This window comes from Mustela nivalis, assembly GCF_964662115.1.
Source record: "Mustela nivalis genome assembly, chromosome: 13".
NCBI classification, from domain to species: Eukaryota; Metazoa; Chordata; class Mammalia; order Carnivora; family Mustelidae; genus Mustela; species Mustela nivalis.
In genome coordinates, this window is record NC_139032.1 from 35,912,012 (window position 1) to 35,939,760 (window position 27,749).

General features: G+C 34.1%; 1 long non-coding RNA gene across 1 annotated transcript in view; it reads right to left on the bottom strand.

The window, feature by feature from the left end:
- LOC309846179 overlaps window positions 1-27,749 on the bottom strand; it is a 431,730-nt gene that overhangs the window by 311,757 nt on the left and 92,224 nt on the right. Inside the window, exon 3 of the long non-coding RNA XR_014301764.1 lies at window positions 3,287-3,326. This is a non-coding gene — a long non-coding RNA (uncharacterized lncRNA). The remainder of the gene's footprint in view (window positions 1-3,286; window positions 3,327-27,749) is intronic.

Consider the following 27,749-nt stretch of genomic DNA (forward strand, 5'->3'; position numbering starts at 1 on the left):
ATGAGACTACACAGAAAAAGCAACTAGCCTAACACCTGATAAACAATGACTGCTTAAAAATATGAATTCCCTTCAACCATACATAATTGTGCATATGTTATTATTCTGACCTCTTAAAAGGTCCAAACTCCAGGTGCAGGAAATAAAATTTATGAATTGGAACAGATTGCTGCAATTGCACACACAGATACAAAATTCAGTGAATTGTAAGAATTAAACACATTATCTTATATAAGTGGAAAAAATGCTACAATATGATTTCCTGTAAATATTTTCATCTTCAGTGTAGGAAATGTTAGCTCTGCTATATTAAAGTGAATTTTTATTGCTGGCATTTAGTTCCAGAGTAAATGTTACTTTTTTAGCTTGAGAGTTATCATAATTGAATAGAGTATATTTTTATCTATTTACTTTGTAACACCTTGTGTATTATCATTTATTTTTCAGTACTATTCTGATTTAAATTTTATACTTATTTTCTTTTCTTTGAATTTTACTCTAAAAAGAATTTCCTAGAATGAATCATATAATGCAGAATTTGTTTCAGGTAATACTATTATTGTCTTCCATGTTCATATCACTTTTCTTTGAAAGTCCTAATTGGTTAGAAGCAAACAATTATAGAAATTAATTCTGGATTTGGTCTTTATAAGTGTAGGTGAGACAAAACAAGTTAGTCAACTGAAAATATTTCTTCAAAAACTATGAAACACAGAGAAATATGTTATGTAAGCCATAGTAAACAATACAAAATGACATTGTTACCTCATTTAAAAGCTTGCAAAATTGCTGAGTAGAAAATACATAACAAAAGAACCTTAGAGCATGTGACATGATAAGGTAAAGTGCTGAAATTTGTGATCCTGAAAATGAAGACTTAGGGAGGGAAGATTAAATTACAATATTTTTTAAAAATGAAGACTCCCAGGAGAAAATGGGAGTTAAACTACACACTGAGGGATGAATAGAAAGCAGGTATGTGAGTAGATCGGAAGATCACTCTGTTCACAGAAGCAGAAATAGTGACAATGGGGGATGAGAGAGGAAGGAACTGAGCAATGTGACCAGCTTTGAGTTTCCTGGTTTGTCAGCAAGGAAGATTGCTTTGAATAAGTGTGGTGGGACTCCATTATATCTTACACAGCAGATTAGGGGGAAAAAAAATACACCAAAACAACAACAACAACAACAACAAAAAAAACCTTACAAGAAACACAGTGAGATATATGTCTTGAAAGTGTTCTTTTAGAATGAATCATCTCTCTATTTTGTGAGACATGGATTAGAAATGAGATGAATTACAAGATGAAGGAAAACCCAAAAGATAATGAACTGTGATAATCAGAATTGGGAAGAACACACTGACAATTTAAATGAGGAAAGAAAGTGGAGTTAAGATAAAGGATAATTACAGGAAGAAGTTCCACTAGTATGAATAAGAAAAGGTTTAAGGTTAGAAAAAAAATACAGGAACTCTGAAATTTATAATGCTGGACATGTGGACATGAAATTTCTGCTGTCTGTAAGATCCACAGGTCTCTCTTCCTTCCCAAAAAATGCTTAAGTGAAGCTTCCCATTCCCACAAAGTACTGAAGGGTTCTCATCCTGAGAATAACTAGTGGCTGAAAATGTAATCAGGAGTTGTACAAACTGCTAAGGAAAAATACGACCTTCAAGTTTCTGTTACTCCTATTTATGGCTAAATATGTAACCTAGAGTTGTTTGGGAGCAAGTTCAATATAGCTTTAACCGAAGGTAATGCAATATCCTACTCATACCTAGGAAAAGTCTGCATGATAAAGAGCAATTGGTCTTCTTTGTAGGCTGGGTAAAATGCTGGCAGACCATTATAACATTAATCTATTCTACACTTAAATGGCCTGACTCAAATATAAGGAACACCAAAGTGGATTCTGCTGGAAGGGATGTGGACCTGCACCATACATTTGAGTGTTGGTGCTGAGGAAAGACGTAAGAATGCCATCCCCTTTGGGAATGAATACCCAGTGGTTTCAGCAGCAGTAGGACCTGATACAAGTTTAAGTTTCCCTTTTTTGTGCTGTAATTCTGTTAGCTTAAACTAAGTCTTCAGTAATAGTTTTTAAATATGAGAGTTTACTCTGTTACTGTTTGGCAGAAGGTATAGACTGAGATAGTTTGAAGTTGCATAGAAAAGTCATGAGAAGATGGTCTGAAGGTACTAATTGAGAAACCATGGAAAACATTTGGGAGCAAGAGGTAATGCACAACAAAAAGATGTGTTCAACTCTAACCACCCTCCCATTCTAACCAAGCAACAACCAGTTATTAATATAGAATGGTGTTTAAGGCAGTACTCTTGCAATCTGTCAAGATGGAATTTCATATTATACTCAGCTGGGTATTATAGAAAAGTGACTCTAGAAAATTTAAAAAAAAAAATGTGGGACTCCCGGTCTGCACAAAAATAAAAATCCAAGCTAGATTATTTTTTTTAGAAAATTAAATAAGAGAACATGAGAGAAAATGTTTTATAATCTTGCAGAGATTCAGAACATAACAGGATCCCAACATATTAATTTGAATGTTGTCAAACTTTCAATAATATCTGGAGAAAAATAAAAAGACTGGGTAGATTCTAAGATTTATTCATTTTAGGGTTAGGATTAGGTTGCAATAGAAAAACTTCTACCTTAACATCTCAGCTTTTTAATTAAACAATTTCTCTTTCCCATGTCTATGTACCAGGCAAATGCCATAAGAAATTTAAAAGTTTCCATGTGAAAAGAGCAGTGCCTTCAGTATGTTTCTAGTTTTATACTCTTTAAACCTTAATACCAACATTGTAGCAACAACAACAAAAGTTATAATCCAGTCATCATATTCAGACCCCATGGTTTTTATCCAAGATGCAACTGTTGCATTTGATATTAAAAGAAAAATTTTCTAATTAATATTTTCTACCTTTTACCTGAACGATCCTATTATCTCAGATTCTTTCTATGGTGAGTTTTATTTCCTTAAGGAACAAATGCTATCACTCCTTGGAATGATTTCCTGACCCATGAAGTTGAATGTGGAAGTAGTATCTGGATTTATCCAATCATTCTAAATGCACTAAGATGTAACTGACCTTCAATTGGCCTTCTGAGAGTCAGCTACAGATGATGGAAATGAGTGGGAATTAAGAAAATGGATTAAGACTAAGAGAGGGGGGGGGAGCAAAACAAAAACAAAAATTCTCCAAAGATCTGTGGCAAATAATACAAAAATATTGATAATGCTACATTAAAAAAAGTGCTTTACCAGATTCTTGAAGTCACCAGATGATCCCAGGAATCCAAGCCTAATAAAAATAATAAGGGGGGATATTTTAGTTTTCTTTAAAAAATACATGCAATAAAATTTTATAATTCTACAAAATCATCACAAGTATTACACACTGATGAGAATACTTTAGAAAACCAGTTTCATAGGTGAAAAAATGTTTTCACTTAAATTAATGTGTTTATTTGAAATCTTATTATGCCATTAAAACAAAGAAAAGAAATGCAGTCTTGCTCCTAAAATCAGATTTCCAATTATCCAGTTGACCATAGCAGTTATTCAGTTTTATTCTTTAAGTTCTCAAAGGAAGAGGGGAATATCATTATTAAACATACTTGAAATTCTCTATTTATTACTTGCATTCAATTTTCCTGTGGGTGAGGCAAACCAAAGCTTCATTTTTAAAAGCTTTTCCAATTTTTCTGCCTTTGCTAGCTATCAGACAGCAATTAGTTTGGGCTTTGATTCATTTTTGAAAAGTAAATCCATGGAAGATATTACAATGATAAAAATAAAAGAGTTTTAATTTTCAAATTATATTGAAACGCAGCTTCTATTTTTTAAAGGTTTTTGAAGTTCAAATGAAAGACAATATCTGAACACCAGAAATCCCCAAGAGAAGACCCAGCACCTGCCACGGGAGGCAGAGGTTTTATAAATGTTGTCTTGTGTAAAGGCAATGGCAAACATTGTGAGGCCTTTTGTAAATATGCCTGCCGTTCTCTGTGTTTGAGCAGAAATATTGAACTTCTAACCATTTTATTATAAAATAAAGTTTTTTTAAAAAAACATTTGATGATCACCTTTTCTTTCTGACTTGGGAATCAAGTTTGAAATTACGTTTTGTGCAAGTGTTGAAACACATATCTTCCTTTGAAAAAGAATGGAAAATATAATATATGGAGAAAAAGAATTGACACTATGTCTAGGGTTTTGTGTGCATATTGGTAAGTGACTTCCCCCTTATTCTCAGAGCATTTATATTAGGTTCTCCGGTCAGAATTATATCTATAATGCTGGATCACTAACTGGTAACAAATGACCCAGAATGAATTTATTAAAAATTCCTTCTCTAGCACCTAAAATCAGTTGAGAGGACTAACACTTCACTTAGGAGGAGCAAATAATTCCACTCTGTTGTCTCATGACCGAGTTCTTTGAATTCCTTAGCATGTCTTCACCGGTGTAAAGTGGATACTGTATTCTAGAAGCCTCTGTTCTAGGATCTTATTCCCAAGCCTAAAAGCCAATTTTCATTCCTTTCCATATTTTAAGTCATTTATTTGTTGTCATTTGAAAACCACACAAGAAATTTGCAAAAGTACTAATGTATAAAGCTCAATAGATTATCAGAAAGTAAACACTTTTGTAATCACCACACAAAGAACAAGAACATGGCTGACACCAGATGTCCCCAGCCTTTGGTCACAGTGTGACTATCTTTACACACATATATACGCAGACATACACACAGCATATATGCCTAATATATAATCACATACATATACATACAGCATACACACAAATACATACACATTGTGTACACAGACACTTGTATGTACACAGCATACACACACACACACGGTTTGAACCCACTTGATTATTTCCTGTGGGTTATGTTAAAGCACAGGTTCAAGTGAAAATACAAACCATCTGAGACAACACAGATGCATATGTGGGGATTTGTGGAAGTGCAGCATGGACACCACGTGTTCAGCCTTTGTTTGCAGGATTTATGGATTCTGCATTGCCAGAGAGGGCTGGCTCTTTGAACAGATCATGTCATGTCCTTGAATGCATTGTGTATTGTCATCTCAATAAATTATGTATTATATATATATACACATATATATGCAATAAATTATGTATTATGTATCAATAAATTATGTATTATATATACATATTATATATATACAATATATAATACATATTGCTACTTAATGTTTCCAGAGTTTTTGATCATTCTGTAGTTTTATTTTGCCTTAGCTTTGAATTTTATATAATTGGAATTAAACACTACGTTTTCTTCTATGTCTAGTTTCTTTCCCTTAGCACCACACTTGTGAAATTCTTGCACCTTGTAGCTGTCATTAATTTGCATTACTCTGTAATATTCCGTTGGACCGGTATTACACCATCTATATGCTCAATCCTCTTTTGGCAGATAAAAAGATTGTTTCTTTTTATTCTTTAGTAATTATTCTTTAGTAATTCTTTAGTAATTACAAATTATTTAGTAATTACAATAATTCTATGAGTATCCTTTTAAAACATGTGTATATGTTGGATATTTCATAGGAGTAAATTACTATGTCATAAAATGTGCATATGTTCTACTTTAGAAAATCTTGCCAAATAATGTATGAGAGTTGCTATTGCTTCACACATTCACCCAAAAATGGGTATTCTGCTTGATTTTAGTCATTAGTTTACTGTGTAGAATATAATTTTACATTTCCTTGATTATTGAGTTTTAGTGTATTTTCATGTATTAGTCATGTATGTACATATGTGTTTGTTTATATATACTAAGCAAATATTTTCAATTTTCTCTCCATTTTCTGTGGGTTCTCTTCTCCATATTAATTTGTAGAAGTGTTTTATGTCTTCTAGCTATGAGCCCTTTGCTGGTTACATGTGGTGAAAATACATTTCCCACTCATGGCTCAAACTTCTATTCACTAATTGTGACTTTTGTTGAACATTAATTCTTAATTTTACTACAGTCAAATTTAATAATCTATTTTTATTTATTTTGTGTCCTGTTTATTCTCTACATTCTCCTAAAAGTTTTGTTATGTTATCATCCTTCCGTGTCTCATATATAATAAAAATATATATTTGAAATTAATGTTTTTTTTGTGAGTTGGGGAACAATTTCATCATTTTACAAATTGATTCAACAAAATTTATTGAAAATATCTTAACTTTTCTTACTGCTCTACAATGCTAGTTTTGAATAAGTTAAGTGCCCATAGATGGTTGGCTTTGTTCTAGATGTCAATGTATTGCATTTGACTATTTGTCTACATCACACCATCTCACATAATGTAACTTTGTAATATACCTTGGCATCTGATAGGAAGTGTCTTCTACTATTCGTTAAGAGTTTATTAAGCTTTTTAAATATAATTAACATTACATGAAATTCACCATTTTAAATTGTACAATTTAGTGGTTTATGGTACGTTCACAGTGTTATAAAAGCATCACCACTAAATCTAGAACATTTCCAGCATCTCAAAAGGAAACCCTATCAATAACCAATCCTAGTTCTCCTTTATCCTCCTTTCCAGGCAGCTTCTAATCTATATCCAGGGATATGACTATTTTGAATATTTCATAAAAATGAAATTATGCAGAAATTTTTGTGTAGCTTATTTCAATTAGCATAATGTTTTCAAAGACCAGCTGTGTTGCGGCACATACAGCATTCCTTACCTTTTTATTGCTTAGTAATATTCCACGGAAGGACTATGGCATATTTTATTATTCATTCATTAACAGAGGGATAGTTTGGCTGTTTTCACTTTCTGGCTGTTATGAGCAATGCTATTATAAACATTTATGTACAAGTTATTGTGTAAAAATATGTTTTCAGTCCTCTTGGGACTCCTATTTAGGAGTGGAATTCTGGGGCCATATGGTAATTTTATGATTAACTGTTTGAGAAACTGTCAAATTATTTTCCACAGTGAGTACACCATTTTACATTCTTACCAGCAAGATATGAGGATTATGATTTCTCCATATACTTTTCAACACTTTTTATTTTCCACTAAAAAACAAATTATGGCCATTATAGACAGTGACATTATAGACATTATAATTATAGACAGTGGTGCTATCTCACTGCAGTTGTGATTTGCTTTTCCCTAATGACTAATGATGTTGATGTTGAGTACTTTTTTTATGTGGTCACTATTTGTAGAACTTTGGAGAAATGACTATTCAAATCCTTTGTCCACTTTTCAATTGGACTGCTTGTCTTTTTATTGTTACATTCTCACTACTCTTTAAATTCTGGTCATTAATTCTTTTTTTAAAAGAAATTTTTATTTATTTATTTATTTATTTGAGTGAGAAAGAGTGAATGAGAGAGAGAGCACACAAGCAGGGGCTGAGTGAGAGGGAGAAGAAGACTCCCCTGCAGAGCAGAGAGCCTGCTGTAGGACTCCTTCCCAAGGCCCCGAGATAATGACCTGAGCTGAAGACAGAAGCTTTACCAACTGAGCAACCCAGGTGCCCCATGGACATTAATTCTTTATTTTTACTTTTATGAGTAAAATCATATGGTATTTGTCCTTCTCTGATTTATTTTGTTTAGTGTAATACTCTCTAGCTCCAATCACATCATTGCAAATGGCAAGATTTCATTCTTTAAGATTTTTATTTATTTATTTATTTTCAGTGTTTCAGAATTCATTGTTTATGCACCACACCCAGTGCTCCGTGCAATACATGCCCTCCATAGTACCCACCACCAGACTCACCCAACCCCGACCATTCTCCCTTCCAAAACCTTTCAGTTTGTTTCTCAGAGGCCATAGTCTCTCACGGTTCATCTCCCCCTCCCCGTTTCTCCTCTCCATCTTCCCATATTCTCTGTGTTATTCCTTATGCTCCACAAGTAAGTGAAACCATATGATACTTGACTCTCTCTGCTTGACATATTTCACTCAGCATAATTTCCTCCAGTCTCATCCATAATGATACAAAAGTTGGGTATTCATCCTTTCTGATGGAGGCATAATACTCCATTGTATATATGGACTGTATCTTCCCTACCCTTTAGTCCGTTGAAGGGCATCTTGGTTCTTTTCATTTTGGCGACTGTGGCCATCACTGTTATGAACATTGGGGTACAGATGGCCCTTCTTTTCACTACATCCGTATCTTTGTATCACATCTTCTTTATCCATTCTTCTGTCACTGGACACTTGGGCTGTTTCCATAATTTGGTTATTGTAGATAATGCTGCTATAAACATCAGGGTGCATGTATCCCTCTAAATTAGTCTTTTTGTGTTTTTTGGGTACATATCTAGTAGTGCAATTGCTGGATCATAGGGTAGTTTTATTTTTAACTTTTTAAGGAAACTCCATACTGTTTTCAGGAGTTACTCCACCAGTTTGCATTCCCACCGACCAAGTGTCTTTACTTTTATTTCTTTGTTTTTTTACTTTTGGTAAATTTTAGTTAATATTGCCTATAACATTAAAGTAATTGAAAAGTATTTAAAATGAAGAGATACATTAAACACTTTAAGTTTCAATATTTTAAATGTGTCAAAAAACAGAATTCATTACAATTTCACTTTACTGGTTTTATCTATTTGATATTTTTATTTTATTAGATGTAGCACTTTTATTTGTTATTTACCATTTGTATATAGAAATGCAATTGATTTTAGTTGACCTGATATTGAGTAACCTTGAGAATCATACATTAAAATTGACAATTTATCTGTATCTTATTTCTAATTCACTAGCTGTACTCTCACATCAAATACAAATAATATGTTTCATATGTTTTTTTAAATCCTTGAACTTTAAAAATGTGTTTATATGTATGCATGCATGTTTGCATGTAGGTACACAGATATGTAGACATGCACATCTGTCTATATTTTGCATTTTTGCACTTCCTAGGACTACCAGGACTAGAAGAGGTGATACTGAGCATCCATTTCTTGATCTCAAGGGGAAAATTTTACTACTAAGTCCAGTATTTGTTATGGGTGTTAGGAAGATACACTTTATCATATTAAGAAAGATTCTTTCTATACTAAAAGTTTTAGTTATACAGGTTTTTTATTATTCTTTACATTTCCTTAATAAGCATAAGATTATTTAGATTGTCTTCTTTCTCTTGTCAGTTTTAAATTGTGTTTTACTAAAAATTTACTGCATTCAAAATTCCAATTTTTAAAAGTAATTTTGAACAGCTTCTCAGTGTATTTTTAATATCTTCAGTACTTATAAAGATTTGACATTTTATTCCAACCCACAGTTATTTTTGACCCTTCTCATTTTTTTAAACTTGGTCAGTCACGTCAATATCTCTCACTTTTATCAGTTTATTCAAAGAACTAATTTTGGTTTGTTGATCCTCTCTATTGTATGTTTGGTACAATGTACATAGTAATATTTTTCATTATATTACCTCTTGATTTTCATTATTTCTCCTCTTCATCTGTATTTGGGTTAAATGTATTATGTTTTCCCATCTCCTGGAGACAGATGTTTATAACTGATTTTCTGCCTTATTCTTTTCTTATACATGTACTTAAAATACACTTTCATCTAACATTGGCTTTACTTTTGTTCTATAGCATTTTAACTTTCATTCATTTGTGAATGTCTTCAAGTCGGATTTTTTTCTTCAAGAGGTATTCCAAAAACATGCATTTTGATTTTCCTAATATATGAAGATTTTCTAGTTCAAATTAATTTGTACACAATGCACTTAAGCTACATAATATAAATCCTACAAAGTATTGAAACTTGCTTTATAATCCAGCAACTGGTCAACTTTTTTTTTTTTTTTTTTTTTTTAACTGGTCAACTTTTGCAAATGTTCTGTGTGAGTCTGAAAGCAATATATATTCTGTAATTGTGTGCACAGCTCTGTAGACATAGATTATATTATATGTGTTAATCATGCTGGAAGATGAATGCTATAATCTCCCACTATAATTTTGAGGGTTTTTTTTTCTTTCCTTTTAGATCCATAATTATTTTTGTCTTTGTTAGGTTAACTTAAGAAATACATACAAATTTAAAAATTTTATATCCTTTTGCACAATAGAAACTTATTAAGTTGTTCCATTTTATCTCTAGTATTGCTTTTGTTTCTAAATTGATTTTGTTGGAAATTAATAGAAATCTAACAGCATTTACATTGACTTCTCTCAAAATAAAAGCAACTAACATTAGTTTAAAAAAAAAAAAAGTGGATGTTAGTGAAAGTTGCCAACTCTTCCAGAGAGAGTCAAAGAAGGTTTTAACTGGGGTGAATATAAAACATTGTGTCTATAACAACATGGGTGGCAATAAGCAATAAATTATGTGTAGCTGGGCCCTGAGATATGTGATGGAAAGACATATGACCAATATTAGAAGATTCAATTTTGAAACAAAACTGAAGGGTTTGTTAACAGCAAGACTTTGGTAGTTAACTAAAACTTTGAAGATAAGGCAGTGAAGATTTTGTAGTAGGGTGATGATGCCCTTAACTAAAATGAAGAAATCTGAAGATGTATTGAGTTTTGAATCCTGTAGCTTCTCTAAGTGGCAGTTTTAGTAACCAACTAGATATATAGATTTGGAGTTCAAAAGAAAGTAATAAACTGGAGATGCACATTTGGAATTTATCAATATTTTAGTGATAGATGAAACATGGGAGAAAAGAGGGACACAAAAGAATGACCAATAATGGATGCTTAGAAGAACCCCAACAGTTCTGCAAGAGGCACAAAAAATGCAATAAGAAAAATTGGCTGAGAAACTTAAGAGATGGAGCAAGGTGCTGAGAACAAAGAAACAAAGGGTCAGAAATGTGAAATGTTCTTCAGAGTGTTCCAAGATGATGAAACAGAAATTTGGCCTTCATTATTGCTTTAGTAAGAGTCATTTAAGAAGAGTGTTTAGATTAGAAGTTTAAAACTTTAGGTGGTGAATGGTAACCTAAACTTATACAGTTAATTGAATACATATTTTTCTTCTTTGAGTTTTGGTTAAAAAAAAAAAAGGAAAGAAAAGGGTAGAAACAACGTGTGTATGTAGTGATGGAGTTAGAGACATGTAACTTTTATTTGTGCATGAGTTTTCTTAAACAGTTTAGATCAAAGAACCTCACCCATAACATTAGTCAGCCTTAAGAACATATGGCAGACATACAAGAACATTGTACCTGTCCCTCCTTTTTTTTCTCACATAAATATGTACCAGGAAGCTTTTCCATTTAGACCCTTAACTTTCCACTTGGGTATGTCCCTTAAGAGTGTCAAGTCTTGGGGGCACCTGGGTGGCTCAGTGGGTTAAGCCACTGCCTTCGGCTCAGGTCATGATCTCAGGGTCCTGGGATTGAGCCCCGCATTGGGTTCTCTGCTCAGCGAGAAGCCTGCTTCTCTCTCTCTCTCTCTCTCTCTCTCTCTCCCTGCCTGCCTCTCTGTCTGCTTGTGATCTCTCTCTGTCAAATAAATAAAATTAAAAAAAAAAGATGAAGAGTGTCAAGTCTTTTCACCCCTTCAACTCACTTCTCTGGATCAAAATAGGTACTTCAAATAATGTTTATTGGTGCCTGTGGGATTATATTCAAATACATTTGTTAGAATTTCAAGTTCCTTTTTTTATGTTACATATACTCATTATACTGGTATACAGAGACACAAAATCAATTCCACTGTTATTCTTTCTTTAGTTTCTTCCTGATAATTACTGATCATAATTGTACCTCTGTCTATGTCATCCAATTATTCCAAATTGATGTCCATGTTTATCCTTTTATTTAAATAATTTATCTTTTCCTTTCAGCTAAGCCTTTCAGGACACTGTTCCCACTGATGTTTCTCTCTCCATCTTCTGCAAAGTCTCATGTTCAGAGAACCTCAGAGGGTGTTTGTTAAATGAATAAATAAATATGAATTTAAAAAGTGAATGCATGAATGAATAAAACCATTTTATGTAAGTGGAAAGTCACCTGCCAAATGCATACTTCTGATCCTTCGGAGGAAAGCAGTTATGTTACAGGCCAGAGTTTGTTTTCTGACCCCGTTGTTCTTGAGTTTTATTAATTTAGATAATTTGTCTAAACTTCAGTTAACTAATCAATAAACAGGAGATCTTTAGACACAGTTTTTTACAGGATTGTTAAAAGAATTAATCAAGTTATTCCTAAAAAGATACTTAGGACAGTGTACCTTACTGAGGGCTCATAAGTTTAGAGAAACCATGATCTGAGATAGGGTATGACCTTCCTAAGAGTCCATTTCTTTGGTGCCATAAACAATAATCTATTCCTTAACACCATCCATGTAGTCAGCTGCTCACAGTCCCCATCCTCTCCCCTTTCCAGAGTTATGACCCTGAACTGAAAGAAGAGATTCAAACATCACACGTGTTATTCTACTCCTCAAGTCTTACTCCTTATCACTCAAAACTTCACTCCTAGGGCGCCTGGGTGGCTCAGTGGGTTGAGCCGCTGCCTTCGGCTCAGGTCATGATCTCAGGGTCCTGGGATCGAGTCCCACATCGGGCTCTCTGCTCAGCAGGGGGCCTGCTTCCCTTCCTCTCTATCTGCCTGCCTCTGTCTACTTGTGTTCTCTGTCTGTCAAATAAATAAATAAAATCTTTAAAAAAAAAAAAAACTTCACTCCTATAGAATAAATGTATATTTTGGGATTCCTCTGACTTGGTAAATTGCCCTCATAAAAATTAAGAGTAGGTTTGATTAGTTCTTTTTAGGTTTCAGTTACACCTTGACTTTTTTTCTGAGAAGATAAAACATAGGATAATTGATTATAGAAGTCTATATAATGCAACTAACTACTCTCCTCTTCACATTAATAGCCACATTAACGATCAACATCCCCCAGATTTCTAATGTCTGTGTGCTCCATGTAATTTATCTGCTTCAGCCATATGTCAATTAGGTCCTGCTCTTTTAAACTCTTACGTACATTTCTTTGACTTAATAGATTTTTTTTAAGCTTAAGAATTCTCTTGCACAACTACTGACTTCTACCATTCTCAATTTGAATTTTAACTCAGTTGGGGTAAGTTATGTAATTCAACCTTCCAGATTACTGGGCTCATCAAATGAGTGATAACTTATGATGAATTGTAAAGATGATTCATGCAATTATCTACATGACTCCTGATTGGAGGAACATTTTTACATTTTGTTTGTATTTGTTTGTTTTGTTTTGTTTTGTTTTGTTTTAGGGAAACCAGATTTGTTCTTAGAAGTGCAAAGCAGAGTAGCAGGATTGATTGCAAAAGATTCAAGTAAAAATAAGCATATTCAATAGATCTTTAATGTAGATGTTGAGGAATATATGTATATATAAAATATATATATATAAATTCTATGTATATATTATGTGTATTATGTTCTATTATTCTATATCTATTCTAGAGATATTCTATAGATATTCTATTATTCTATATATATTCTAATATATATTCTGTAGATATAAAATAAATTTTATTATTTAAAACTCTACATGACTGAATTTGAAGAATTGCTGGTGGTTCGCACATTTTCTACAATATTATCTCATTTTAGTTTAAATTGCTATAATTCATTAAATATATATTAGCTATTGGTATACACAAAATCTTTGCTATTATAACAATGACCTCAACATAGAAGTTGGCACTTCTTAAATTTTTCTTCGAAATGAGTGCCACTTTCACAGATATTTTGTGGGAAAAAAAACTATTACTGCGCACCTCTCTTAGTATCCAATATGCACATTAACAAAGAACTATTAGTATGTATGTAGTGTATTATGTGTATTAGATGGCACATAACAGGTAGAGAGAGATGATTTGTGTTAAGATGTTTTAAACCAAAGTTCATCAAATTTATTTTAACCATGGAAAGACTTTCACGTAAGTCTTCCATTTACAACCCTGTGAATCAGAGCTGCCCATGTTGAAAGTGAATGTGAATGCCTGTGCTAGTAAATGTAGTTTGATGTAGGAATAACTGGCCACACATATTTCAGTTTGCCTTCTAGTTTTTTCCTGTCTTATCTCATGTTACAATAATCTCTATATAGCCACTCATCCATTCAGTAAGAAATTATGAATCAGAAACAAATGTGACTGATACTCAATTTTGCTTTTAAAAGGTTCATGTTAGCTAGTGAAAACTGAAATAAATAAATAATTACCAGGCATGGCAAATGCTATAATAAGGGTTTGTACATAGAGCCATGAATTAATTACATGAACTAATTATATGAACATGCTCTGAGATGTTAGTGCTATAGATACAATTTTCCAAGTTGTCAACATCATTGCCTTTTTCTGGGCTCAAATGGATCCCACTTGCCTACTCTTTTTACTTGGTGAGATCAGTGATGGCAGCATCTTAATCCGCCCCTTTTCCTGACTCTGAATGATCCTAAAAACTAAGTAACTGAGAGGAAAAAGTAAAGGTGTTTTCTGTGGGTATATTTCACAAGGATACTGTGTACTTTTTGTAAGAGTCAGTTTCTGTCTACCACTAGAAAGTCAACTGAATTCACTTTGTCTATCATTATTACTACTTCATACCTAAAATTTTGGTGCCTAGAATTTAGCACTTTGAAGGTACTAAATAAATATTTTTTGAATCAGTCACTTTCAGTTTTTAGTACTGATGGTGCCACTGATGTCTACCAGTGTGAACCCATCACACATAAACTTCAGGCACTCTGTTTCCAAAACTTCCATATTTATTTACAGCACCATGGAAGAAAGTTAAAGTTCCCCAAATGTGGCTCCTAGAGTTAACAACTATAAAAACCAGATCACTTTTAGTCTAACCTAAGAAGGTGGGTAGAACCCACTAGAAATGTCTCACAAGATCCTTCTCCAATGCACTCAGAAAAAGTCAGTCCCTAAATTCAATAATCTTGCCCCCAAAACCCTGATTTTTGGTTGTTTAAGCTCTGTCAAAGCACTAAGCCTGGAATACCATCTTCTAGGACCTAAATTTGACTCTGACATTTTTATTTTTATTTTTTATTTATTTTTTTTAAGATTTTATTTATTTATTTGACAGAGAGAGATCACAAGTAGGCAGAGACGCAGGCAGAGAGAGAGAGAGGAGGAAGCAGGCTCCCTGCTGAGCAGAGAGCCTGATGCGGGACTCGATCCCAGGACCCTGAGATCATGACATGAGCCCATGACCTGAGCCCAAGGCAGCGGCTAAACCCACTGAGCCACCACGCGCCCGACTCTGACATTTTTAAATTGGCCACATCCTCATCTTACCAGTTTGTTTCACTGCTACCAACTACTTGTGATTTATCCTGCCTGCATTTAGTTCCATTTGGTAAAGCTGCCATAGTAAATCCCTCAAAAATTTAACTGTATGCCACGTTTCACTAGGTGATTCCACCTGCTGCAAGCTTTCAGCTGGCTATGCTTTCCCATACCTAACATTGCCCCTTGAGATGTGTTCAAACCTTATATTTGGATGTCTAGAGTGGATTTTCGCCATGACTGAGTCTCATTATCAGAAATCATACTATATGAAAACCTTACAATATGAAATAATACTGTATACATGAAACCATACTATATGAAAAATGTTATGGGGATAAAACTGTGTGTTCATTTGTTTTATATATTTGAAAATACATTTGGGGGGATGAATATCCATTTTTTACCATTCCATGAAGAAGTTTCTTAAAAACAAAATGCCTTTTATTTCAACCGAATAAAGTACAGAGGCAGGTGTTTAGAGAAACTAGCTGCATGGAGGAAAAATCGCTGAAGCTCTTAGTGTTCACAGCTAGCCTAGTAGACAGTGTTATACAAACTGATTTATAAATACCTAAATGAGATACAAACAATTTTCAGTTAGTTGGTGTTCATGGTGTCTCAGATAGCAGGTGATGAAGCATGGAAATTTCTTCAAAGAACACTGTACATTTGCAACATTAACCTACTGTTTTCTTGAGTGATTCCTAAGGAGATAATTCTTCTAGTTCCTGTTTTTAACAAGGGGATAGCATGGTAAACAGAATCAGTTCCATTTGTTGTGTTTTCCTTATTCATGGTAGATTAAAAAAGATAATGTGAAAAGATTTCAGATGCATTTGTGGGGGGGAGTATTTTTTGTCTTAGTGTACTTGCTTTCCCTGTGGCTAACTCTGGGAGTTAAGTTGTTTTGGAAAATAATAAGCTTAAAGGAAGGCAATGTAATTCTGATTCTCAAGCTTCAAATGGCTATCACTAGTGTTTTTGAGAAGCGGCTTAAGGAAATAGATTTGATAATAATTGCATCTACAAAAGGAACTTCCATCAGAATGGAGTACATATTTGTTCATTACTTGTCAACTACATAAGGCTCACTGAGTCATTCTGAGAATTAAATGAGGAATGCCTATTCTGATATCCCTGCTTTGTTTTGTTTTTAGAAATGTCTGTTGCTGTCCCTCTGAGCACTTTTAACGTTTATGCAATGTTTTATTTAGTTGTAAAGAGATGTGATAAACTTTTGATCTTCCAAGATGATCTAAAATGCTCAAATTGGGCACCTGGGTTGGCTCAGTCAGTTGAGCAACTGACTCTTTGTTTTAGCTCTAGTCACGATCGAGCCCTATGGTGGGCTTCAGATTCTCTCACTCTGCCCATCCTACTGTTCTTTCTCTCTTCTCTCTAATAAATAAATGAACAAAATATTTTAAAAATAAAAGAATAAAATGTTAAAACAGAGACATTATCATTTTGATTTATCCAGCAACTATAGGTAATTACTAACAAATAGTTGGTCATTCAGCATGTTGAATAAAGGGGTAAAGAAATTAATGAATGAAAGCTTAATGTACTTAATAATTAGTAAGTGCTCAATAAATGGCAGTTAATATTGTAAACTACAATATAATGTAATTCATCATGTAGCTTTTATGTAAGAACGTCAGTAAATTTAATAATACTAAAAATTTGACAATAATAAAAATATGCATGGAAATTTCATTTGCATGCAGTTATATTGCAATACCAAAATACTATATGTTGATATCAGAAATAAAACCAAATTTCCTTGGAACTGATTTCCATAATAATGAACCAACTAACAGCTATATAGAATAAAGTAATTTTTTGATTAAAACTTTTTTAATGTTCAAAGTAAAGAGGATTGGTAAAAAGCATTTTGAAAATGAAAAATACTTATTTAATTTGCTTATTTTATAATTTTTAAGTGATATTTATGCCCAACACAGGGCCTGAATTCAGGACCCCAGGATCGAGAGCTGCATGTCCTCCCTACTAAGCCAGCCATTAATATAAATGTAAATATAAATTTAAATGTAATATAAATATAAATTAAGCCAATTAATATACTTAATTCTCCAGGACCACATAGCCTTTTATCCAGACACCATCTGGATACAGAAATAAGTTAACCAAAATAACACAGACTCAGACTAAAATTCAAATATTTTGAAAGCACCGAAGTTCATCATGTCTTGTCTTTTGCTTGGACAATTATTTTACTGCAAACAGATTGCATGGCTATGCCTTAGATCCAATGTGGGGGAAAAAAGACAGCTTTACAACTCATGCTATGCTAAATATGAATTTATTTTTGAGGACAAATCTAGTAATTATGATTACTTTTACTGGTAAACTATTTCCTGGTATTAAAATGAAGGCATTAGTCCTACTTGGAGACAGAAGTAGAAAAAGTATATATTTTTCTTCCATATATATTTTCTACCATAATGCCCATAAAATGAAATCAGAGTTTGTAAAACCTCATCTTATTCAATTTCACTTTCTTAAATCACTATCACTATTCAAATCATATTGGTTGGATCTCAGTTCCTGCACAATATCTGAATAAAAGGCTATGTGGTCCTGGAGAATGCACACAGACACCAAGATGAAGTAAAAGACTCTAATGAAAATAGGTATCCATTAGCAAGGTTTCATTCCTTCAATTTCCCCATCATGGCAGGACAAACTGATGTTTCCTTCAGCAATTTTATTTTTTTACATATCATAATTCTTCTCCTAAGATTTTAGCTGTTTCATTCTCCTGCACGAATTTTCTGAAGATTCTCAACTCAAATTTGCTCATGGTCCTTACCAGAGTCTTTATGAGCTGGTATGACCTTGCCCTTTGCCTGCTTTTTTGGCCTTAATTTCTTCTCCAACTTTATGCTCTAGCCATAATGGACTTTTTTTTTTTTTTCAATTCCTAAATTTCACTGTTCCATCCTCTTCAAAGTGCTTTTGCATTTGGTGTGGTGAAGTAGCTGAATGTTACAACAATTCTCCAGGTTTTGTTCCTCCAAAATGCATGCATGGAAAGCAACTGTAGAAAGGCAATTTTTAAAAAAAAATTATGTGAATTATATGTAAGCTCAAATCATTCCATATCATTTATACACAGCCATAAAATGACTTTAGATTTGCTAACTAGAGACTGAGAGGTAACTTCCAGCACAATAATTGACTTTAATAACAAGCAAATAAAAAATGGAAGAACTTTATTATAAAGAAAATAGACCATCATTTTTGGTTGAGACAGAAAAAAAAGGGGCACCTGAGTAGCTAAGTTGGTTAAATATCTGACTCTTGATTTCAGCTCAGGTCATGATCTCAGGGTCCTCATATCAAGACCAGAGCCTGCTTAAGATTCTCATTCTTCCTCCCTCTCTGCCCCTCCCCACCCCCAGCCTTCTGCTCACACTCTGTCTCAGAAAGGAAGAAAGGAAAGAAAGAAAGAAAGAAAGAAAGAAAGAAAGAAAGAAAGAAAGAACTCAATGGACTTTGGAAAAAAAAAATTAAGTTTTTGTAAGAATACTCCAAGAAACAGTTTACTCAGAAAAATCTAAAAGAAACTCTGCAGCACTTTTTAAAATGTACATCAGTCAATTTTAACATGGGATTATGAAAGAAAAAAATTTTAAAAAAATAGCCTTACCTAGAAGAAAGATTGTTCTTAAGAGATAGGTTGTGATCTTAAAGAGTAAAGTAAATATATGTAAGTGAAAGTGAATATATGAAATAAATATATGTAAGTAAATATATGTAAGTGAAAGTGAAACACAAACTTGTCTGTAAAAGAGTTTTAGGGGGAAAATGTTTAATTGTTATTAAATGAGAAAGTTCCTTAAACCCCCCAAAATTTGCCTTTCTTTTTTGAAAGGCAAGGTTGCATAAAGAGATCAAACTATCTTCTTGGGAAAAAATAAATATGCATCTCATTGAAAGCTGCGAGGAGATCCAAAGGTAGAGTAGCACTGTTGGAAAACTACCTCTTCAAGATGTAGTTTATTAGACCAATTCTCATGTGAAAATTTGGGTAGGATTGAGAGGAAAACACCAGGAAGCTTGGCATAGGCATAGAATTCTTCAAACTTCTTAAAGTTAGTTTCATAAATTGGTATTTACTAAGTTGGCATAATTTATAATAGATTGAGATATGTGGTCCTTAGTCATTAGGGTTCTGTTTGAGAAGTTAGATGAGAAGTGGAATAAGAGAAGGCACAGAAAGGATGAAGAATAGCAAATAAGAATAGCAAATAAGAATCCCTCTTACAGGGGCGCCTGGGTGGCTCAGTGGGTTAAGCCGCTGCCTTCGGCTCAGGACCCTGAGATCGAGTCCTGCATCGGGCTCTCTGCTCAGCAGGGAGCCTGCTTCCTCCTCTCTCTCTCTGCCTGCCTCTCCATCTACTTGTGATCTCTCTCTGTCAAATAAATAAATAAAATCTTTAAAAAAAAAAAAAGAATCCCTCTTACACATTTTTGCAAGAATATTTCGAGTCGTTGCCTCAGTTACGCTCTCTGTAGGAGTATATGCCTTGGACAGAGTTATTTAACTTCAGGAGGTAAAGTTGCACAATATATGTTTAAAAACCCCTTCCTTTTGACAGTTACTGTACTCATTTAATTTTTAACTGTCGTAATACCAAGAAACAAATATAGAAAAAAAAAAAACAAATATAGAGAAGTATACAATCAAAGCAAATTCCTGAACCACAAAACAAAGTGTTGAAAAAAGGAAACAGAACATTATGAACCTGCAACCAATATTAGTCCTTTAAGTGTTAGAGAAGTTTTAACAGGTTGAACAGTTAAGCACTCAGCTAACTCTCCCTTGCAAAAATGTGTAAGAGAACAACACAGCAGGAAGTAGAACACTAGCAACACCTCCATTCCCACTGAAAAAGGTATTTTAAAAATAAAAAAGTTTTTAATGTCTGTAAAGGAATAGAAGTTTTTCAAGGTCTGGAAAAGAGCATTCTGGGGAGTAGTTCAATGGCAGTGGTAGTAGGTTTGGCCAGACCGCTGAGGTCACATTCCTCAGGACTAACAACTGTTTCAGATCCAGTTGATTTTCCAGATGGAACACATGGGCGTTAGAAGATGAACCCTTCCCAGAAGGCATGTTTCACAGGTTGAAGCATTTCCATATCTAGTGTTCTTGTTAGCTTTTGCTGCCGCTCAGAACTTAATATGAGTGCTCACATAACATGAGTGCACACACAGAGAGTGTATGAACCATGTCACAAGATGGAATTCACATTCATTACAGCATTGGGACTCCAGAAATCCAGGACTCAAATGAAAAATCCAAATTAAAAGGTTTTGAATATGCCACTTGGGAAAGACATCACCTCAGCTTATACCTGGTAATTGACTAAACTTTACAAGTTTCTAAATTCAGCAAAATGTCTAGAAAGTTTCAAATGACACTCTGTGAGAAACGAATGTATCAACAGCTGGAGTTCCCTAAAATGTGGTCAGTATGGTATTCACGGTTCAGCTTACAAAAGAAAAAATACTGCATGAGTTCACAGGTCTTGGAAAATAGATAACTGCATTGACTGACTGCCATCATAGCAAGGCTATGATCCCATCAAGACATTACCAGACATTTCATCCCTCCTCCATGATTGACCAGTCAATCCTATAGGATATTGCATTGGTACATATAAAACATGTACTGTGGGGTGCCTGGGTGGCTCAGTGGGTTAAAGCCTCTGCCTTCGGCTCAGGTCATGATCCCAGAGTCCTGGGATGGAGCCCTGCATTAGGCTCTCTGCTCAGCAGGGAGTCTGCTTCCTCCTCTCTCTCTGCTTGCCTCTCTGCCTACTTGTGATCTCTGTCTGTCCAATAAATAATAAATAAAATCTTTTTTAATAAATAAATAAATAAAACATGTGCTGTAATAATACTGTGTGTCCTATTAATTCACTGTATTTTTAAAAAGTAAGATCCCATACTAAAGGAATTCTTGAATACTTGCATGAATATTGTTAGCAACAATATTGTTATTAACTAATTGTTAATAACAAGAACAATAAAAAGAAGCAATGATCCAAGGAAGAGAAAAATAAAATGTGGCATCTGCTGTCAATGAACTACAGCTACACATATTAAAAGATGTATAGAACCAAGGCTAGCAAAAAATAGAAGACAGAAGATTATGTCAAGCATTATTCAATTTCCTTAATGTTCAAAAACTGACCAAACTAAGTAATTAATTAGAAGGGATATATACTTAATAAAAACTACAGGGAAAAATCAAGAGTGCTTCTGAAATACTGAAGGAACTACACCTAATTTTATCAAATGGTATCACAAGAGTTACTGGTGGCTGGCTGAGCAAAAATTTTGATTTTGGACTTGAATTCTCTGGACTTAACTAAGCAATTTTGGTTTTTTATTTGGATTTTCACAGAGCACGATGATTTAATTAGGGAAATTTTAAACAAATTCTAGGAATTCAATAATGGAAACATTAGACTCTCCATACTTGAGGTTTCTTTTTTTTTTAAGATTTTATTTATTTATTTGACAGACAGAGATCTCAAGTAGGGTGAGAGGCAGGAAGAGAGAGAGAGAGAGAGAGAGAGAGAGAGATGAGGAAACGGGCTCCCCACTGAGCAGAGAACCCAGTGCGGGGCTCAATTCCAGGACCCTGGGATCATGATCTAAACCGAAAGCAGAGGCTTTAACCCACTGACCCACCCAGGTGCCCCTGATGTTTTTTATATCAGAGACATTCTATTATTATTTTTAATAATAATATTTTCCTCATAATATTTTAATCTGTAATGACAACATGAACAGTAATAATTTGTGAAGGAAGAAAAGAGTAGTGTGGGGAAACTCAATAGGTTAAGAGAACCACTAGATAGAGGATGTCAGATAGACTCTTCCCTCTCTCCTTTGTCTCTTGTTTTCATGAGGGTCTGCATTAGAGCAACCCACATGGCCTTCTCCCATCTCCACTGTTTCCAAAGTTCAGCAGAAGGCGCAGAGGACATCTAGTTGAGTACCTTCTGGTGTCTTGCCTCTTCCATTGCTTCTTAGTCCTCCCAAGTCAGTCAATTTCTCTGATGCAACATACCAAAAGAGGTCAACTTGGCCTTGCTGAGGAGGCATTTGGTTGTTCCTACGTGCCGATGACTAAATTGGAAAGTCGGCTTAACTTAGTGGTGGAGTATTTAGTCAATTTGCCTACACATTTAAAACCACATTTTCTAATCCTGTTTATAAGCAAACTGGCTACTTGACCTCCATTTGTCTGTCTCCTGGGTCTTAATTCTGAATTGATTTTAAACTCAGGAAGGGAATAACAGGGCATTATTTATTGATCCCCTAAACCCTAGCAGCAGTGAGTATAATAAAACACCGGATGACATTACCAAATATTTATTACTATCAGATCAGCCATTGTTTAACAGTCTTAATTCCTTTTAAGACTCCATAACAAGACAATATTCTATATAGAATCTACAGAGTGTATACACCTCACAATCAGTGGATGAGGTATGATTTTTTAAATAATATATCATTTGTGTGTTCTAATATTTTTGGAGGAAGAAAGGCCTCAGGACTGGATTTATATTGAGTCTGACAGCTCATTTGGAAAAGTCCTATGACAAAAGTGGGGAGTAAAGTTATTAGAACTGCTCTTAATTTAGTACTTCTTCCTCCTTCTATTTCTTATCCATTAAGAGGAGGAGAAGAGGAAGATTATGAGTAGGAGGAGAACTAGGAAGAAGAGGAGGAAGAGGAGGGGGACGTGGAGGAGGAATCACTTAAAGTTGGATTCAGCTAAAGTCACTTCAGATAACCAGCAACAATTTTTATGACCTATGTGAAATAATAAAGGGTGTTGATAGGTTGACTACTGTGTATGAAATCACATGTGCAGCACTTCATAAGAAGTAGCTATGGGATTTTGGAAATTAGTATTTTAATTGATAACAACTGTGAAAAATCACCCTTTGTATGATTAATGTAAATCTGTTTTCCTTAACGTTACTCCTGGTTTACCAACCATTACTAAAACAAATTGCAAAGAATTTGCCATTATGTCAACTCCCTCATCCATCTTCCCAATGCATATTCTAAGTGCAATCAAGATGATGATTATTTAGACATTTAAATTTATTCTAACAATTATGAATTCCATGTATCTAATATTGAAATTTCACAAGTAAAATAATGCTAATAACTCTCACAAAAAATTTTTGCTTTTCTTCAGTTATAAAACAAACCAAAAATAGATTATAAGTCTAGTTTATATAAAGTCAATGTGAAGAGATAGCCATACACAAACCAAAATGCCTCCACCATAAACTCTATTCATTGAGTAAACACATTCCCTATCTACTTATCTCTTCCTTTTCCCAACTCACACATCAAAACCTCAACTTATTTCACTGTAACTAATCTCGGTGAGTGTTCTGTAAAGCAAAGGCTAAACATAATAATTCATATTAAATTTTTAATAACTAATTGTCTCTTTAACTTCCCACAGTTTTTCACTTAAAAAAAAATAATGTAAGTGGGGGCGCCTGGGTGGCTCAGTGGGTTAAGCCGCTGCCTTCGGCTCAGGTCATGATCTCAGAGTCCTGGGATCAAGCCCCGCATCGGGCTCTCTGCTCAGCGGGGAGCCTGCTTCCTCCCCTCTCTCTGCCTGCCTCTCTGCCCACTTGTAATCTCTTGTCTGTCAACTAAATAAATAAAATCTTTAAAAAAAATAAAGTGGTAAGACTGGAACCTGTAACTAAAAAAAAAAAAAAATGTAATTCCCCATATAGCAAAATATCAGTTATACTATCCAAACACTGTGAAGATATTTTAAAGTGAGAGATTATTTTGGTAAACTATTAAAAAATAAGGGTTATTTCTTGCGACAACATGGATGGAACTAGAGCGTATCATGCTTAGCGAAATAAGTCAAGCAGAGAAAGACAACTATCATATGATCTCCCTGATATGAGGAAGTGGTGATGCAACATGGGGGCTTAAGTGGGTAGGAGAAGAATCAATGAAACAAGATGGGATTGGGAGGGAGACAAACCATAAGTGACTCTTAATCTCACAAAACAAACTGAGGGTTGCTGGGGGGAGGGGGTTTGGAAGAAGGGGGTGGGAGTATGGACATTGGGGAGGGTATGTGCTTTGGTGAGTGCTGTGAAGTGTGTAAACCTGGTGATTCACAGACCTGTACCCCTGGGGATAAAAATATATGTTTATAAAAAATTAAAAATTAAAAAAAAAAAAGAAAAAGAAGGGTTATTTGTTGGATGAACCTGAGGACTCCCAGAGACTCAAGGAACTAATGGAATCTTTCCTATTCATCCTAATCATTACACTTGTGTATTCCTTTCCCTTTCCTGAAGCCCTCTGCTCCCTTCAATTCCCAAGTTTCTATCTTATCCACTTATGTACAGGATAGTAACTAAAGGCACTCAGGGTAGAGCCAAGTTTCACAAGAACCAAGGTTAATGGGCAGCCAGCCAGTTTCACAAGGGCCAATCTCTTAAGAGCCATAAAGCAAAATGGGGGGAAAAGATAAAAAATGTGATGACAGCTAACTGACCTACAAATGAAACTTCTTATATAAATGCAGAATGTTAATTATCCTTTTCCTGCCATAGGAGAGTGGATCTTAAATGAAATACACACATACACACACACACTCACAATATACACACACACAAAAGCACACAATAAAACAAAATAATCCTACTAGTTACCATTTACCAATTACTTACTAAGTAATTACTGAATATCTAAAAATAATTTTCTCACTCTCACCACTTTTATTCAACAGGTTATTGGAAATTTCAACCAGAGCAATTAGGAAGGAAAAGGTCTCTAAACTGAAAAGGCAGATGTAAAACTATCAGTATATTCAGATGACATAATTTTATATATAGAAAACCCTAAAGACACCATCAAAAAACTTTGAGGAGAAGCAAATTCAATAAATTTGCAGGATACAAAATGAATATACAAGAATCTATTGTATTTTATACACTAAGAACAAATTATCCAAATGAGAAATTAGAAAACAATCCACTTGGGGTGCCTGGGTGGCTCAGTGGGTTAAAGCCTCTGCTTTTGGCTCGGGTCATGGTCCCAGAGTCCTGGGATCAAGCCCCACATCAGGCTCTCTACTCAGCAGGGAGCTTATTTCTCTCTGCCTGCCTCTCTGCCTACTTGTGATCTCTGTCTGTCAAATAAATAAAATCTTTTAAAAAAGAAAAAAAAGAAAAAGAAAGAAAACAATCCCCTTTATAATTGTTCAAAAAAAATACTTAGGAATAAATTTAATCAAGATGGTAAAAACTTGTAACTGAAAAACATAAGGCATTGATGAAAGAAATTCAATAGCAAAAAAAACAATCCAATTAAAAAGTGGGCACAAGATTTAAATAGATATTTTTCCAAAGAAGACATACATGTGGCCAAAAGACAAAAGAAAAGATGCTAAACATCACTAATCACCAGGAATTGCAAATCAAAACAATCAGATACCATGTCACACCTGCCCCAATGACTACTAACAAAAGGACAAGTAATACCAAGTGTTGGTGAAGATGTGGAGTATAAGAAACAATTGTGCACTACTGTTAAGAATAAAAATTAGTGCAGTCACTAGGGAAAATAGTGTGGAAGTTCCTAAAAAAATTAAAAATAGAACTACCCTATGAGGCAGCAATTTTACCTCTGGATATTTACCCAAAGAAAACAAAAACACTAAATCAAAAAGATATACGTTTCCCTATATTCACTGCAGCATTATTTACAATACCAAGATTCAGAAACAACCTAAGTGTCCATTGATGTATGAATGGATAAAGATGATGTGAGATATATATATAGATAGATAGATAGATATAGATATATCATAATTTAAGATACTAAGATTCAGAAATGACCTAAGTGTCCATTGATGCATGAAAAGATAAAGATGATGTGAAAGATATATATATGTCTATATATATATACACATACACACATACACACACACACACATATACCCACACATACACATATATATAAATAAATAAAATGGAATACTATTCCATTTTATATACTATTTGACTATTCAGTAAAAATAAGAATGAAGTCTTTCCCTTTGCAACAACATGGAATCTTTAAGGTATTATGCTAAATGAAGTAAGTCAGACAGGAAAATAAATGCTGTATAATTTTATTTATATGTGGAATTTAAAAAACAAAACAAATGAACAAACAAAACAAAATTCACATAGATACAGAGAATACATTGACAGCTGCCAAGGGGGAGGCGATAAGGAAGTGGGCAAATGGGTTAAGATGATTAAGAAGTACGAATTTTGAAAAGAAAACAGGTCATAAGAATTAATGTATAGTATGTATAGTATGGTAACTATACACACACACACACATATATGTATAGTTACCATACTATAATGTATAGCATGGTAACTACAGTCAGTAACATTATATTGTAAATTTGAAAGTTGCTAAGAAAGTAAATCTTAAGTTTTCATCACAAAAAAAATAGTTGTAACTTTGAATGGAGACAGATGATACTAGGCTTACTATGGTGATCATTTTGTAATGTATACAAATGTCAATTATGTTGTACACCAGAAAGAATTGTTCTATATTAATTATATTTCACTAGAAAATCTTTTTTACAAGGGCCCTCAATTATTAGATTTCTCAAGGTTCATGCAATTCAAGATTACTTGGGGTCCAGTACCAACACTGACACGTGCATAGTGAGCCTTGGTGCCGTGAGTGAATCTTGGATGTTGTTCATTGTTGATGAATCCTCTGTAATACCGAAATTATCCAAAAGAATATGTTTAATATTCTTAGCCCTGGGAGACTGACAGAACTTTACAAGTACCAAGATAATTTGCTAAACAATGAATGAAGCCATAAAATCTGGATGTGAACCCAAGCTCCACCATTGACTGGTTTTGTGGCCTTGGAGAAATTAATTCAACACTGCAACCTTAGCCACTTTATCTACAAAGTAAGCATAATACTTTCCTCTTACAGATTGAGCTCTGTCCCACCATAAAAGTACATATATGTACTTCTAACTCCCAGTACATCCAAATGTAACCTTATTTAGAAATAGGCTCTTGGGCGCCTGGGTGGCTCAGTGGTTAAGCCGCTGCCTTCAGCTCAGGTCATGATCTCAGGGTCCTGGTGATCGAGTCCCGCATCGGGCTCTCTGCTCAGCAGGGAGCCTGCTTCCTCCACTCTCTCTGTCTGCCTCTCTGTCTACTTGTGATTTCTCTCTGTCAAATAAATAAATAAAATCTTTAAAAAAAAAAAAAAAGAAAGAAAGAAATAGGGTCTTTTACAGAAGTAATACAGTTAAAACAAAGTCACATTGGAGTAGGATGAACCCCTAATCCAATATGAATGGTGTCCTTATGAAAATAACACCATGT